The sequence below is a fragment of the Nuphar pumila genome, chromosome 1 (assembly GCF_984573655.1).
Source record: "Nuphar pumila chromosome 1, dmNupPumi1.hap1.1, whole genome shotgun sequence".
In the NCBI taxonomy this organism is placed as follows: Eukaryota; Viridiplantae; Streptophyta; class Magnoliopsida; order Nymphaeales; family Nymphaeaceae; genus Nuphar; species Nuphar pumila.
The window spans coordinates 120,604,490-120,618,645 of NC_143249.1; positions in this window are offsets into that span (position 1 = coordinate 120,604,490).

Consider the following 14,156-nt stretch of genomic DNA (forward strand, 5'->3'; position numbering starts at 1 on the left):
TCCCGGACCATTTAAGTAACTGTGAATTGGAACTGACATTAACAGTGGGTGAATAAATCATCAATGGCAGTTTGATTCAAGCCTTAGCAGAGCAGTGAAATCCACGCACCTACACCTTTTGGTTCCCGTTGGGAGAGATGACTCTACTACTGGACAAATTCTCAGATATCATGGGTCTACTCGAGCCAGCTAGTCAGCCCACGATCTTATAGAGCAATAATTTTTGATCAATGTCTAGGGACTAGATCCCCGAGATGCTTTAGCCCGCACGACTGGACACAGATCTTGGCCATTGATTGAGGCATATGGAAATCAGTACGTAGACCTATTCGAGCTTTATCAACCGCATGAGACATTTTCAGAAGTCGACTCCTTATCCCGAGCAGCGAGAAAAAGGATTCAACATATAATGATCTTATGTACAACAAGACTAGCCTTCTTTCAAGATGGACAAAACTATTGTAACGCCCCAAATTTCCAAAAAAAGCTAAGTTAAAATTTTCATGAATTTCTTTTTTTTTTCTTTACAATGAAACTTTAGAAAGCTTTCAGCAGCGAAATCAACCGATAATGAGTCGTCAGTTTTAGAAAACTCTAAGCACATTACAGGTATGTGGCCAAGCAACTCATTGACCACCAAGATGTTCCATTTTATCGAAAACCACATATTTATTACGACATTACTGCTTGAAAAAACAGAGTAGGTTCAATAAAAAAAAAGCAGTATAACTCTGTCTAGAGAAACTCTGAAACTCGATGCCGCCTTGCTCCACATATCGCAACGTAGGTTTAATACCTGAAATCTCTATAAGTCGGGGTCAGAACCACTGATGATGGTTCATACATCCATTTAACTCAAATAAATATATTGACCACTCAGGGTTGCTGTTTGCAATAACGACGCTCAAGTCTCCATGACTTAGCGTATATCACAAGAGCCTCCTCAGAGCTATGAGTTGAACATCCGCTCAAGTCTTTATGACTTAGCGCAAGCCTCTTCAGGGTTGTGATTTGAATCTTCGCTCAAGTCTCCATGACTTAGCATGAACCTTTTCCGGGTCTCAAAGGGATGTCGAGCTCAAGTCTTCATACTTGGCACATCCGTATCCCACGCATCTAAGGACACCTCGAGCTTCGCTTAGTCGTGCGGATACAACACGGGTCTTTGCCTAGTCGGTCCAGTCATATACCGATCATGACACCTTCACAAAGGTTATGCAGGACTGACTCAACAATGTCCATTCACTCATACATTTAAGCATCGCTGAACCTAAGCTAATGTTTTGTTTCGATAATTAACCCCCCCTGGGCTTAAGGGAGGTATATCTGAGCATCAATGCGATGATTTGGAGGTTGATTATTCTATGTATTTTTAGATACCTCAGAGGCCCATTGACCCCATCCCCCTAGTAGGACGATACATCATACCAGAAGAAGTCCCTACTTAGTATTCAGATGCATCCTGCCACTGCAATAGTTTAGTTCAATCCTTAGATATTTAAGGATAACCATGACCTCCATACCTCTGAGTGACGGAGGCCATTATGAACTCTATCAGGTTCGAAAGTAATATATGTCACTCAAGGCTGCACCATCATCGTCTTCCTCGGTGAGAAATTCTGAAGGGGTCTGCTGGTCTGACAAGCTACTTAATGCATGCCTATAGGGCAACCGTTAAGGAATATGTACCCAACCTCATTCAGTATGCCCTTAACACGGTCATCAACCGCAGGGACTTTTCATTTTATTCATATGCATGCTTGACTCTGCTCTCGGCACTGCGGCCATCACGAGCATCTCACCTCTTTTGGGTGGACAACGTACTCTGGCTCTGCAGCCCTAACAAGTCTAGTTGTATATCAGTCTCTCAATGAGCATGCATATGACACGATTTCAATGGATCAAATGCTCAGCGTATTTTTACGCAACGAGCCCTTAACCTAGTCAAGGCGCAACCACTACTCTAGAGCATCAGCCCTTACGAGCAAGGTGTTCTTACAAGTATCAGAAAGACGAGCCATTCTGGCATCATTCCAATAATGGGCATCATTGTGCCATTTAACTGATTCCGACAGCTTTTCTGCCAACCATTTCGTTAGCGCCTCCCCTGCTCCAATGGCAGGGGTGTGACGATCCTTTCCACGTTGTAGAAAGTGTTTCAACGAACTGGGTAGCAACTCCTCTGTGTGACGAAGTAACCTGCTACGTTCTTTCTAAGCTAGTTCTAGCTTGTTCAGAAATTTCAGCAGCACTTCATCTATTTGATGGAGAAAGCATGCATTTCTTTTAACAATTTCAACGACATATCTTCTCTTTGGCGAGGAAATCACTACGCTTAACTCAGGGATGGATGCACATCGTTGTGCTTACCCCGCATCCATCAAGGTTGATCAGAACCTTGGGCCATAGCCAAGCCATACTCAAATAACTTAGTCTTTACGAAAAAATAGTTTTGCGCAAAAGAGAAGCCTTTCCAATAGGGGCTTCATTCATCAAGAAGAATCTTGAACGAGGAACGGTAAGGGAATCACATCGGTGATTTAGAGTTGATCTTCATTTAAATGCTTACTTACGTGCCATGTATGTAGTATAAGCAAAAGCATATGCTTTATATGACGATGGCGTAAAGGAATGCATATACTTATTGTTTGGGGTGTGTAACCGAACAAAATAATATATATATATATATTTATAAAAAGCAGGAGCCTTGGCGTCATTCAACACGACAACGTAATTTAAATGCATAATTAGAAGTACATAATTGGAAATTACAGAAAGTAGGGAGCCTTGGCATCATACAATGTGACGGCGAATGGTAAATTACACGAGCCTTGGTGATATAAGACGTGATGGCCATATCTAGACGATATACACCAAGATCGGTATTCAACAATAGTTATGAGGCAAGTGAGTGAACACCGAAGTGTCCTAGAGGGCTCAACCAAAAACTAGGGCGAGATACCATTTTTAAAAACACATATACAACGTATTCAAACATATATATCTAATGATAGTTACGAGGTGAGCGCGTGAACACCGAAGTGTCCTACAGGGATCAACCAAGAACTAGAATCATATACTACTTCAGAAAGTATATGCTATATACAAACAAGCAAATACTTGAGAAAGATGGATCAACGAAGCGAACTTACTTCAAATCATGGAAGAAACGACTCCAAAACGCTCCAACTGCTTCAAACGGGGTTCGAGCCTTCCTTCGAAAGGTCAGACTAGGTTAGATGAGGTTGACCTAGTTGAGAATGAGTAATAGCAGGTCAAGCTGCTAAACCTAAGTGGTTTGAACCAAACTAGGTTTGGTCCAAGTCAATTGGGTTCAGCAGGTTCGGACTTAGCCCAAGCTGGCTAGGTCTGGGTTCAGAAAATCAAACCAGAATCTAGGACCAAAAAGGTCTTTGACTTTGACTTCAAACTCAACTAGGTTCAAGTCAAGTCAAGTCAACTGGGTTTGGACTAGGTTAGGTGAGCTAGGACCAAGTCAGGCTGGCTAGGACCAGGTCAGGCAAGTTAGGACCAAATCGGGGAGGCTCAGGCTAGGTCAGGCAGACTCAGACCAAGTGGGCTAGGTAGGGGAGGTTTAGGAGAGAGAAAGAGGAGGCAAAGGGAGGAGGGGATGATTTTTATAAAGGGGGCTCACCTCCTTTTATAGGCAAGATTGCTTAGCCCCTAAGCAACCTCCTTTACCTCAATGCCCTTGCCTTTTCCGAAAATTCCATGTTGAGCTTATTCAGATGACATATTTGATCTTATCCAAATGACATATTTGATCTTATCCAAATAGATTATTTTATGAAATATCCTGTGGGTCCCACTAGATATTTTCATGAGATATTTTGTGAGTCCCACCAGATATTTTCTGAGAAATATTTATGTGGGTCCCACCAATATTTTCGTGAGCCACAAAAATTTTGAGTTTTCGACGATTTTTTTTCTGAAAATTTTTGAGTTCGCCATTCTATTTGTATTGACGTAACTAAGAAAGTTAGCTCGTGAAAATCTCTTGATTTCGTTCAGGTATGAAGTTATGACTTCCAGAGTGTTTAAGCATATATTCACGAAGATACGAATACCCTAAGTGTATCTGGCTCGCAGGAATCAGTTTGATTCGCATTTTGAGTATAAATGCTATTTTCAACTGGAAATGCCTCATGAATTTTATTCAGAAGTTATCTGAAAAATTGCGAGTCTTACATCATTACCCCTTTAAAAGAATTTCATCCGCGAAATTCAGTTAAGAGTGCAAGGCAAAGAGTTGAGGATACTTATCCTGCATATCGGATTCGGGCTCCCAAGTGCAATCATCGATTCCATGATGTTGCCATCTCACTTTAACAAGTGGAATGACCTTATTTCTTAGCACTTGTTCCCATCGGTCTATGATCTCTACTAGCCTTTCCTCCACCGTCATATCTTCTCAAATGTCAATATCTTCATGTTGGATAATGTGAGAAGGATCATGAATGTATTTTCTAAGCATTGATACGTGAAATACATCATGTATTTATGCGTATTGCAGTGACAATGCTTCTCGGTAGGCAGTTTCTCTGATCCGGCTCAAAACTTTTAAAGAACCAATGAATCTGGGGTTGAGCTTCCCCTTCTTTCCAAAAGGAATACACTCTTGGTTGGAGAGACTTTCACAAAAACCTTATCTCCAATAAAAAAGTGAGTTTCCTACACTGTTGATATGCGTAGCTCTTCTGTCGACTCTGAGGAGTCAGTAGCTTCTTTCTGATCATAAGTTCCAATCATCTTTCCATTCCAATATACAGGCTCTTAGCATATCCTCAAGAGTCTGTATGGTCCGCTCAGATTGCCTATCAGTTTGGGGATGGAATGAAGTACTGAACTTGAGTTTCGTCCCCAGGGCTCTCTACAGCTGCTCCCAAAAGTGAGAGGTGAACTTCGGGTCACGATCAGATATGATCAATATCGGCACTTCATGAAGTCTGATGATTTCTCAAATGTAGATTTTTGCCAATCTTTTTGTTGAGTACCAAGTGTTGATTGGCAGGAAGTGGGCAAACTTGGTGAGTCTGTCCCCAATTACCCATATTAAATCATGTTGTCTCTTGGATCAAGGTAATCTTATGATGAAATTCATCGTAATACCCTCTCATTTTCATTCAGGAATTTCGATCCATTGTATTTTACCGTCAGGTCGTTGATGTTCGATCTTGACTTGCTGGCAGGTTAGACACTTTGAGACAAATGTAGCCACATCCCTTTTCATACCCCTCCACCAGTACTTTCTCTACAAGTCTCAAAACATTTTGGTGCCTCCAAGATGGATAGTATACCGACTATTATGTGCTTCATGAAGTATTTCTTCCCTTAGCTCAGGGTTATTTGAAACCCAAATCCTTTCTTCTATCCATATTCCTCTATCTTCTTTCAAATGAAAGAAAGTATCATCCTTTTCAGCATTAGCTCTTAATTCCAAGTATTGGGGGTCCTTGAACTGCTCAGATACAATTCGATCAAGGATCTCGATATGGATTGTCAAACATGACAATCATATCCTTCCTTGATCAGCCATGAATGGCCTCCAGTTGACGAAATCCTCCATCAGCTTCCATTGTCTAGCGAGGCTGGCAAGAGTGCCAACAGTCTTTGGACTAAGAGCATCCGTTATAATATTCGCCTTTTCAGGGTGATAGGAAAGCGTGAATTCATAGTCTTTGAGAGATTTCAGCCATCGCCGTTGCCGCATATTGAGCTCTTTTTAAGAGAAGAGGTATTTTAAGCTTTTATGGTCCGACATGACCTCAAATTTCTCTCCATACAGGTAATGTCGCCAAATTTTAAGTGTGAACACCACCACAACAAGTTTCAGGTCGTGGGTTGAATAGTTTTTCTCATGTATTTTCAATTGTCGTGATGCATATGCGATCACTTTGCCATGTTGCATCAACACACAACCCAAACCCGTCCTTGAAGCATCCGTGTAAGCTATGAATCCTCCTTAACCAGAAGGTAGAGTAAAGACAAGGGCAGTAGTAAGCCTCTGTTTAAGAATCTCAAAGCACTCCTTACACTGGTCATTCCATTCAAACTTGACTCCCTTTTTTAATAATTTCGTCATGGGTATGACGATTCAGGAGAAGTCCTGTATGAACTTTCGGTAGTATCCAGCAAGTCCTAGGTAGCTGTGGACTTAAGTGATATTTTTTGGCTACTTCCAGTCTATTACAGCTTCCACCTTCGTAGGATCCACTGCGATTCCATCTTTTGATATTATATGACCAATGAACATTACTTTTTCTAGCTAGAAATTACATTTTGAAAACTTGGCATAGAGTTGATTATCTTGAAGAGTTTTCAAGACGATTCTCAAGTGTTCGATGTGTTGTTCCCTGTTTTTTGAATATATAAGAATGTTATTGATGAAGACGATGACAAAGCTGTCTAAGTATGGCATGAATACCCAATTCATCAGGTTCATGAAGGCAGCTAGCGCATTCGTGAGTCCGAACGACATTACTACGAACTCATAATGGTCATATCTTGTTCTGAAGTCGGTCTTAGGTATATCTTCCTTTTTAACTCTGAGATGATGATACCCAGACCTGAGGTCGATCTTGGAGAATACTCTTGTTGTTTTGAGCTGATCGAATAAATCCTCAATTCGAGGCAACAAATATTTGTTTTTGATAGTTTCCTGGTTAAGCATCCGATAATCGATGCATAACCGAAGGGATCCATCCTTCTTCTTTACAAATAGCATCGGGGCTCTCCATGGTGATACACTCGGACGGATGAACCCTGGTTCCATAAACTCTTCTAGCTGACATTTTAGCTAACTGAGCTCGGTTGGCGCCATCCGATAGGGGGCCTTTGATATCGGCGCCGTTCCAGGTAAGGATTGAATTCCAAATTCAACCTCACGAAATGGCGAAAGTCCTGACAATTCCTCAGAAAACACATCAAAAAACTCTCGCACCACTTCCAAACTCTCAAGGGACTGGATATTTGAATTTTCTACTGAGAGGCTTAATAGGAAGGCTACACAACCCTTCCTAAGGTATTTTTGTGCCTTAAGAGCTGATATGAGCCATTTCTGCAGGACAGGTTTGGATAACCAGTATTTCACCTTAGGCAATTCTGGTCGAGATAAAATCACCCTGCCCTCACGGCATAAAATCCGGGCATTGTTCTGGGCCAACCAATTCATTTCCAGAATGACATCATACTGTACCATATCGATTAGGATGACATCAGTAGGCAAGTGTTGCCCTGTTATCTCTATATCCAGGTTCTACACACACCAGATACATTTGGTGCATGAACCTAATAGGTTATACACTTCGATCATTTTATCAATCGGTTGCACCGAAGCGTGGAGTTGTTTGGTGAAATCATCAAAGATAAAGGTATGAGTAGCACTACAATCAAACAAGACATAAGTTGTGTGTCTATTAACAAGTATTGGTGCCTTCAATCAGGTCACCAATTTTGACTTGTTCAGTCATTACAACATATACACAACCTGTAACAAGCCTTTTTTCTACTTTAGGTGGTGCTCGTTGGAACTGGGGGTGTTGTGGTACTGGTCGAGAGGGTCCGACAGATCCAGTATTCTTCCTTTGCTCATCCGCAAGCTTCTTACCACATTGCCTCGCATGTGGCCCATTTTGCCACAATAGAAGCAACCACCTGTGTCATGAGGACACGATCTTTCAGGGTGGTTCACATGACACTTCAGGCAGTTGAAGTTGGATTGCTGACTGTTGGGAGCCACATTCTTCCTGGGCCTCATGACTTGCTGAGCAACGTTCCCACCTTGGAACTTCCTCTTTTTAAAGGGTTGTGGTGAACCTTGGCCATTTGGGAACGTTCTTTTATGGTTCCTATAAACACCCCGAATTTCCACTCACCTCCCATAACACTTTTAAGCAGTCATCACAGTTTGTCCTAAGGGAAAAATAGTCAATTTCTGAGCCTAAACCTTACAAAAGTCCAAATTTCATCTCTAATTCTTAGATTTTCCATATTTAGCTCATAAGTCACCTCCAATCACGATTTTTCAAAGTCTTGTTCATACCAGAAGACAAGAATCTCCAATTCCTCGTCCAGAATTACATTTCCCATCACATAGGCATTTCATATCATTTCACTGCACATCTTGTTATTTCGAGGTCCAGAACTGATACATTTCTGAGATCCAGTGCTCGTGCTGGTATGTCTGTAAAAGCCAGTGCTCGTACTGGTACGTTCCCAAAATCTAACTCTCATGGTAGGGTCCCGTCAGCCGCATTAGTCGATCTTTTAGGTTCAGTCTTCACACGAACCTCTCATCAAAATGCAATCCCCAATTTCTACCTTTGGATCACTCTATTTCCAATCTTGACCTCCAGGTCCATCAAACTCCTAATTTCGACCCTCGGGTCCCTCGATTCTCGAAATTTTGACCTTCGGGTCATTCAATTTCCAATTCCCAATTTCGACCTTCAAGTCACCCAATTTCTGATTTCGACCTTAGAGTCATTCAACTCTTCAATTTTGACCTTTGGGTCATTCAATTCTCAATTTTGGCCTTCGGGTCACTCAATTTACAATCACCCAATGTCCAATTTTGACCTTAGGGTCATCCAACTCTTCAATTTTGACCTTCAGGTCATTCAATTCCCAATTTTGGCCTTCGGGTCACTTAATTTACAATCACCCAATTTCCAATTTCGACCTTAGGGTCATCCAACTCTTCAATTTTGACCTTTGGGTCATTCAATTCTCAATTTCGGTCTTCGGGTCACTCAATATACAATCACCCAATTCCCAATATCCAATTTTCAATTTTGACCTTAGGGTCACTCAATTTCCAATTCTCAATTTCGACTTTCGGGTCACTCAATCATCCAATTTCCAATTTCGACCTTCGGGTCACTCAATTCTCAATTTCAAATATTGACCTCCGGGTCACCCAATTCTCAATTTCGATCTTCAGGGTCAACAGATTTCCAATTTTGACCTTCTGGTCACCCAATATCCAATCTCAATCATTTTCTCTTGCAAAAGACCCTTGTTATAGGGAGAGTTTAAGGGAGCTCGCTCTTTTCGCATGCTATCACTCTTTATTCACTTAGCCGCTTTTTAGGGAGAGTTGAAGGGACTCATGTCTTTGTGAATTGCTTGCAAAACAATCTTCCAATTTCACACAAGGAACCCTTTTTATAGGGAGAGACTCGACAGAGACTCGCTTTTCTTGTGGCCACCCCAATTTCCATACTAGGCCATTTCGTCATGAAGGACCCTCCTTTTAGGGAGAGTGTGATGGACTCGCTCCCTCATGACCCCACTATCAACCTCACTTCTATCGGCCCCCTTTCCATAAGAGAAGCCTAACATTAGAGAGCTTTGATGAAAGCTTAATTTCTCTTCGAAAGTTCATTTTGCAAACACCTCCTCTTCAGGGAAGAGAGACATATTTCCCACCTCCCATTCAGGTAAGGGCTAAGCCTGAACCTTCTTCTTTGGGAAAAAGAGAAGGGAATTTTTGTCACAGAAGAGTTAAATTGAACTCCAAATGCTCGCTTTCACCAAGGATTCCAGGAACATTTAGTCAATTTGTCGTCAAACACTTGTTGATTTCAAAATCTTCAGTGCACAAATTTTTACCTCAGTTTACCTCTAGCATTACTTCCAAAACAACGAAGTTTTTGTGAAGAAGGATTCAAAATTCAAATTCTTTCTATTGGTCAACCAAAAGGATGAAGAATAAATCCTCGATATGGCCAGCAAAGAAAATTCAATGTTGTTGCAAAGTCATAAGTGATCGATATTGATCGCAGTCAATGGCACATTTTTAAAGATCATTCTTGAAAAATAAGGCATCCAAAATATCCTAGGTGATACAGAAAAATCCATTTAATTTCCACATCTCATCAATCATTTAAGTTGTAATTAAATATCTGCAAAAGCGATCTCTCAATTGTCGTCAAGTTGAAGATGAATTATGCAAGTTAGACCTCCGGGTTCAAAGAAGATTTGGATCATCTCCAAGATGAAGGAGTTTGTGATGGATCCTTCTAGAGAAAGTTTAGATCACCGTCAAGATGAAGTGACTGCGATGAGCCTACCGACAAACCCTAAAAGATATTTAATTTCTGCTATCATCAAGCGATTTCCAACCAATGAGCCAATACCGCCAAGATAATTCCTGAGGCAAAGAAGGATCAGAACATCTCTAAGTTGAAGGAGTTTGTGATGTACCCTTCCAATAAAAAAAAGAGAGAAAAGTCAAGACATCTCCAAAATGAAGGATGATATGATTCCCAAAAACCTAAGAGAGCTCTAATTCTGCCAAATATGTCAAGAATCCTCTTTAAATTTTGTGAAATTCTTTTATCAATATTCTTTTACCAATTGCTTTCACAATAAGAATTCTTTCTTTTCCGTTCATATCAAGGAAATTGATAGCTTCCTTGAAGAAAGCCAATCACAAGCAATTTGAATTCGAATCTTGATTCTATGAAGTTAACTCGGTTGGAGGTAATACTTCAGGTAGAAAAGAGGAAATATTTTTGCACAAATGTGCATCATTTTCAATTATTTTGAATCAACAATAATTTTCAACATTTTGGCAACAATTTCTAGCTATCTTGGCAAAAAGCGAGAGCTCGAGGCTCGGTCTTACACATTCTGACACCATTTCAATCCCTCTTTAGGACTTGTTAACGGGAGTTTTCAAGATTCTTTTCCTTCTTTTTATAATCTGAGAGCACGAGCTCTCAGATTCGCACACTTCCCTGTGTCCCCACTGTCCAACCATAGACAATCCTATTTTGGTTCGAGGTCAAACCAACAATCATTCTCTAGCAAAAGGCCACCAATTTCAAAAGCTAATTTAGTCTCAGCAATAAGACACTCAAGATCAATCCCTTTTCAAAAATTAGGGACCCCATTTTCTTCCTTTTGCAAAAACCCTTATCGAACTTATTGTGCTAAGCCCGAAGGTTCCATCATGGTCTCTTCTTGCGAGGATTCCACTCTTTCGCCCGATCAGGTTAAGGGTATAAACCTGAGCCTCATTCTGATGGGGTATTTCATTTCTCGATCAGATTAAGGGTATAAACCTAAGCCTCATTCTGATGAGGTATTTCATTTCCCGATCAGGTTGAGGATCAAACCTGAGCTTTGTTCCACCCGAGGTACTTTCGTCCCATCCAGGTTAAGGGCAAAAACCTGAACTTCACTCTCACAGAGTGAATCTTTCATCTCCATTCTCCATTTCATAACTACCATCTTCATCTGGCCAATTCCCTTATACCCAGTCAGATCCTTCTAGCTGGGCCATTTTTATAGCCCAAATTTGGCGTGTTTTCTTTGCCACTAAGCTCGGTTATGAATCGGCTTAGTAGCAAAGAGGGGCATCTGTAAACACCCCAAATTTTCACTCACCTCCCATAACACTTCCAAGCAGTCATCACAGTCTGTCCTAAGGGAAAAATGGTCAATTTCTGAGCCTAAACCTTACAAAAGTCCAAATTTCATCTATAATTCTCAGAATTTCCATATTTAGCTCATAAGTCACCTCCAATCACGAATTTTCAAAGTCTTGTTCATACCAAAAGACGAGAATCTCCAATTCTTGGTCCAGAATTACATTTCTCATCACATAGGCATTTCATATCATTTCATTGCACATCATATCATTTCGAGGTCCAGAACTCTTGATTTTCAAAATTTCCAATTCAGATTCAAGTTTTAACTCTTTCAAAATTGATTTCAAACCCCCGGGTCTTCAAATTGCCAATTCCTCTCATTTTAACCCCCAGAGCTCTGAATTTCAAAATGTTTTCTGAAGAAAACAATCTGGATAATTTTCAATATTGATTTCCAAATTTTGTCAGCTGGACCGGCTCTGCCTGAAGAGGGGGATGAAGCTTTGAATTTAATAAAATCTCTTTATTTTACCCTCTTTATCAGCAATTTCCAAATCATTTTGTAAATTTGCTCTAAAGGGCCACCTCTTTTCAAGTTTTTTATAATTAGGCCAAGTCTTATTTCTTATTTGTCAGTTAGTCTAGGTTTTTATAAAAATTTCAAAAAAAAGGAAGTTTTACTTTTCACTTTTTCACTTTAATCTTGCTTTTTTACTTAATAAAAAAATAAGGTGGGACCTCTTTGAGGTGGCGCCACACGAAAATCAGGCATTTGTTTTATTTAAATCTTTAAAAAAAAAATAGCTCCTGAGGTGGCGCCATCTAGTGTCATCTTCTGCAGCCATGTGACAGAATGTGGGGCCACCCTGGGGTGGCACCACATAGGCTCTCCTTTTGTGAAGTTTGAAATTCGAAAATCCCAAAAAAATAAGAATCTTGTCCCTATGGTGGTGCCATTTGATGCTTCCTCTCCCTTTTGCCACATGGCAATGTGGGACCTCCCTGAGGTGGCACCACATATGCCTTCTTTTTTCTCTCTTTCACTTGCCACTTGGCAATGTGGGGCCACCCTGAGGTGGCGCCACATGTCCCTCACTCTCCCCTTTAGAACAAAAAAGCAAAACCAACATTTGAATTTCAAATAGCATAGAAGGAGGGGCATACCACCCTGAGGTGGTGCCATCTCTAGAAGCCTCCCCTAAAAATAGCCACATTGCTTGATTTTAGGAAAAAGCCAGAAACAAAGATTTAAAAAATTTCAAATCCCTTCTGAGGTGGCGCCAACCCAGAGCTCTTCATTTTATTTTTCTTTTTTTGATTTTATTTTGTTGAAATAAATCAAGGTGGCCCACCATGAGGTGGCGCCACAGGAGGAGCTCCTGCAAAAACCAAATTTTGAAAATTCAAATGCTCCCCTACAACTTAGAAAAAGCAAAATGGCTTTTTGACTTTTCCTAAGAAGTAGCCTATTCTTCTTAAACACCCCAGCCGACCCCTCTAGGGGGATCCATCATCTTGAGCTAGCATTTTTCCTCTCCTCTCTCATCCCACACCTCTTTTAGTTTTGGGTCTTTCACTTTTTTCTCTCTCTCCTATCACACGATTTCCCCTAGCTCCTCATTTCCTTCCACTTGCCATCCTCCATCACGTGTAGCATCCTACCCCCATCCTTCTTCCTTTAGCCAAACAACCAGGGAACATCGAAGTACCTAAAGAGCCGACTTCCATTGTTGCTACCACTCTCAACCGGCGTAGAAGAACATCAAGGTAAGATCTATATCGACTTCATTCTTGGCATTCGAATGGTTTTAAGCCTTCATTTTACATATGATTAACATAAGATTCTATGTCAAACTAGCTTCAAGATAGATTTATCCTGTTTTGAGAGGAGATATATCTATATTAGCTCAACAAGAGCATTCATCCGATCAATGGACTAAATCTCTCCTATTGATAGCTAACATCAATAAAGAACTGTGCTTCCTTTAATCATCTGCATCATGTCACCATCAATATGCATGCCTCATGTTAGATATGATTTTTATTTCTTTATTGGCAACATTTTCATGATTTATTTTGATATATCATGCACGTCATTAGCTTCTGCTTCATTTCTGTAGCATTCTAATTTTTTGTACTCAATCCATTCATCATTTTATGTTCACATTTTATTTCAAAAATACTCAAGAAATCATATATCATGCGGGTAGTTGTTCCTGATATTCTGCAAAAAAATCGAAAGCATTTGAATTCATTTTTTTCATTCAAATCCCAAAGTACTGAACCAGGTTTTAACATCCGAAAAACATCAAGGGTATTGGATCCCGATTTGTAAAATCAATATCTCCATCAGGGGAGATCTGATTTCTGATCTGAAATATGCACTGGACTCAAGATTGAATCTATTTTTTAATATGATTTTATCGGATTTTTACAAAATATGTTATTGCCTGTCAAAAATCCGAGACCACAAGATACGTGTCGGTGCCTGATACGAGCTCTTGAGACTCTGGATCGACTTGAGTCGACTGGTTCTCCCTGAGTATAACTCCAAATCCAGATCTGCAAAAAAGGAAATTCATGTTCTGTGTGTCCACTATTTGAATAAAATTTTTTATAATTTTTAGAGTAGACTGCATCTCCTTTTTATAATTTTAAAGTCAGACTACATTTTCATGGCGCATTCTTAATTTTCTGATTCATGCATGTGCTAGCATATTTATATTTCTCTATCTGTAAGTCGAATGTCATAACTAC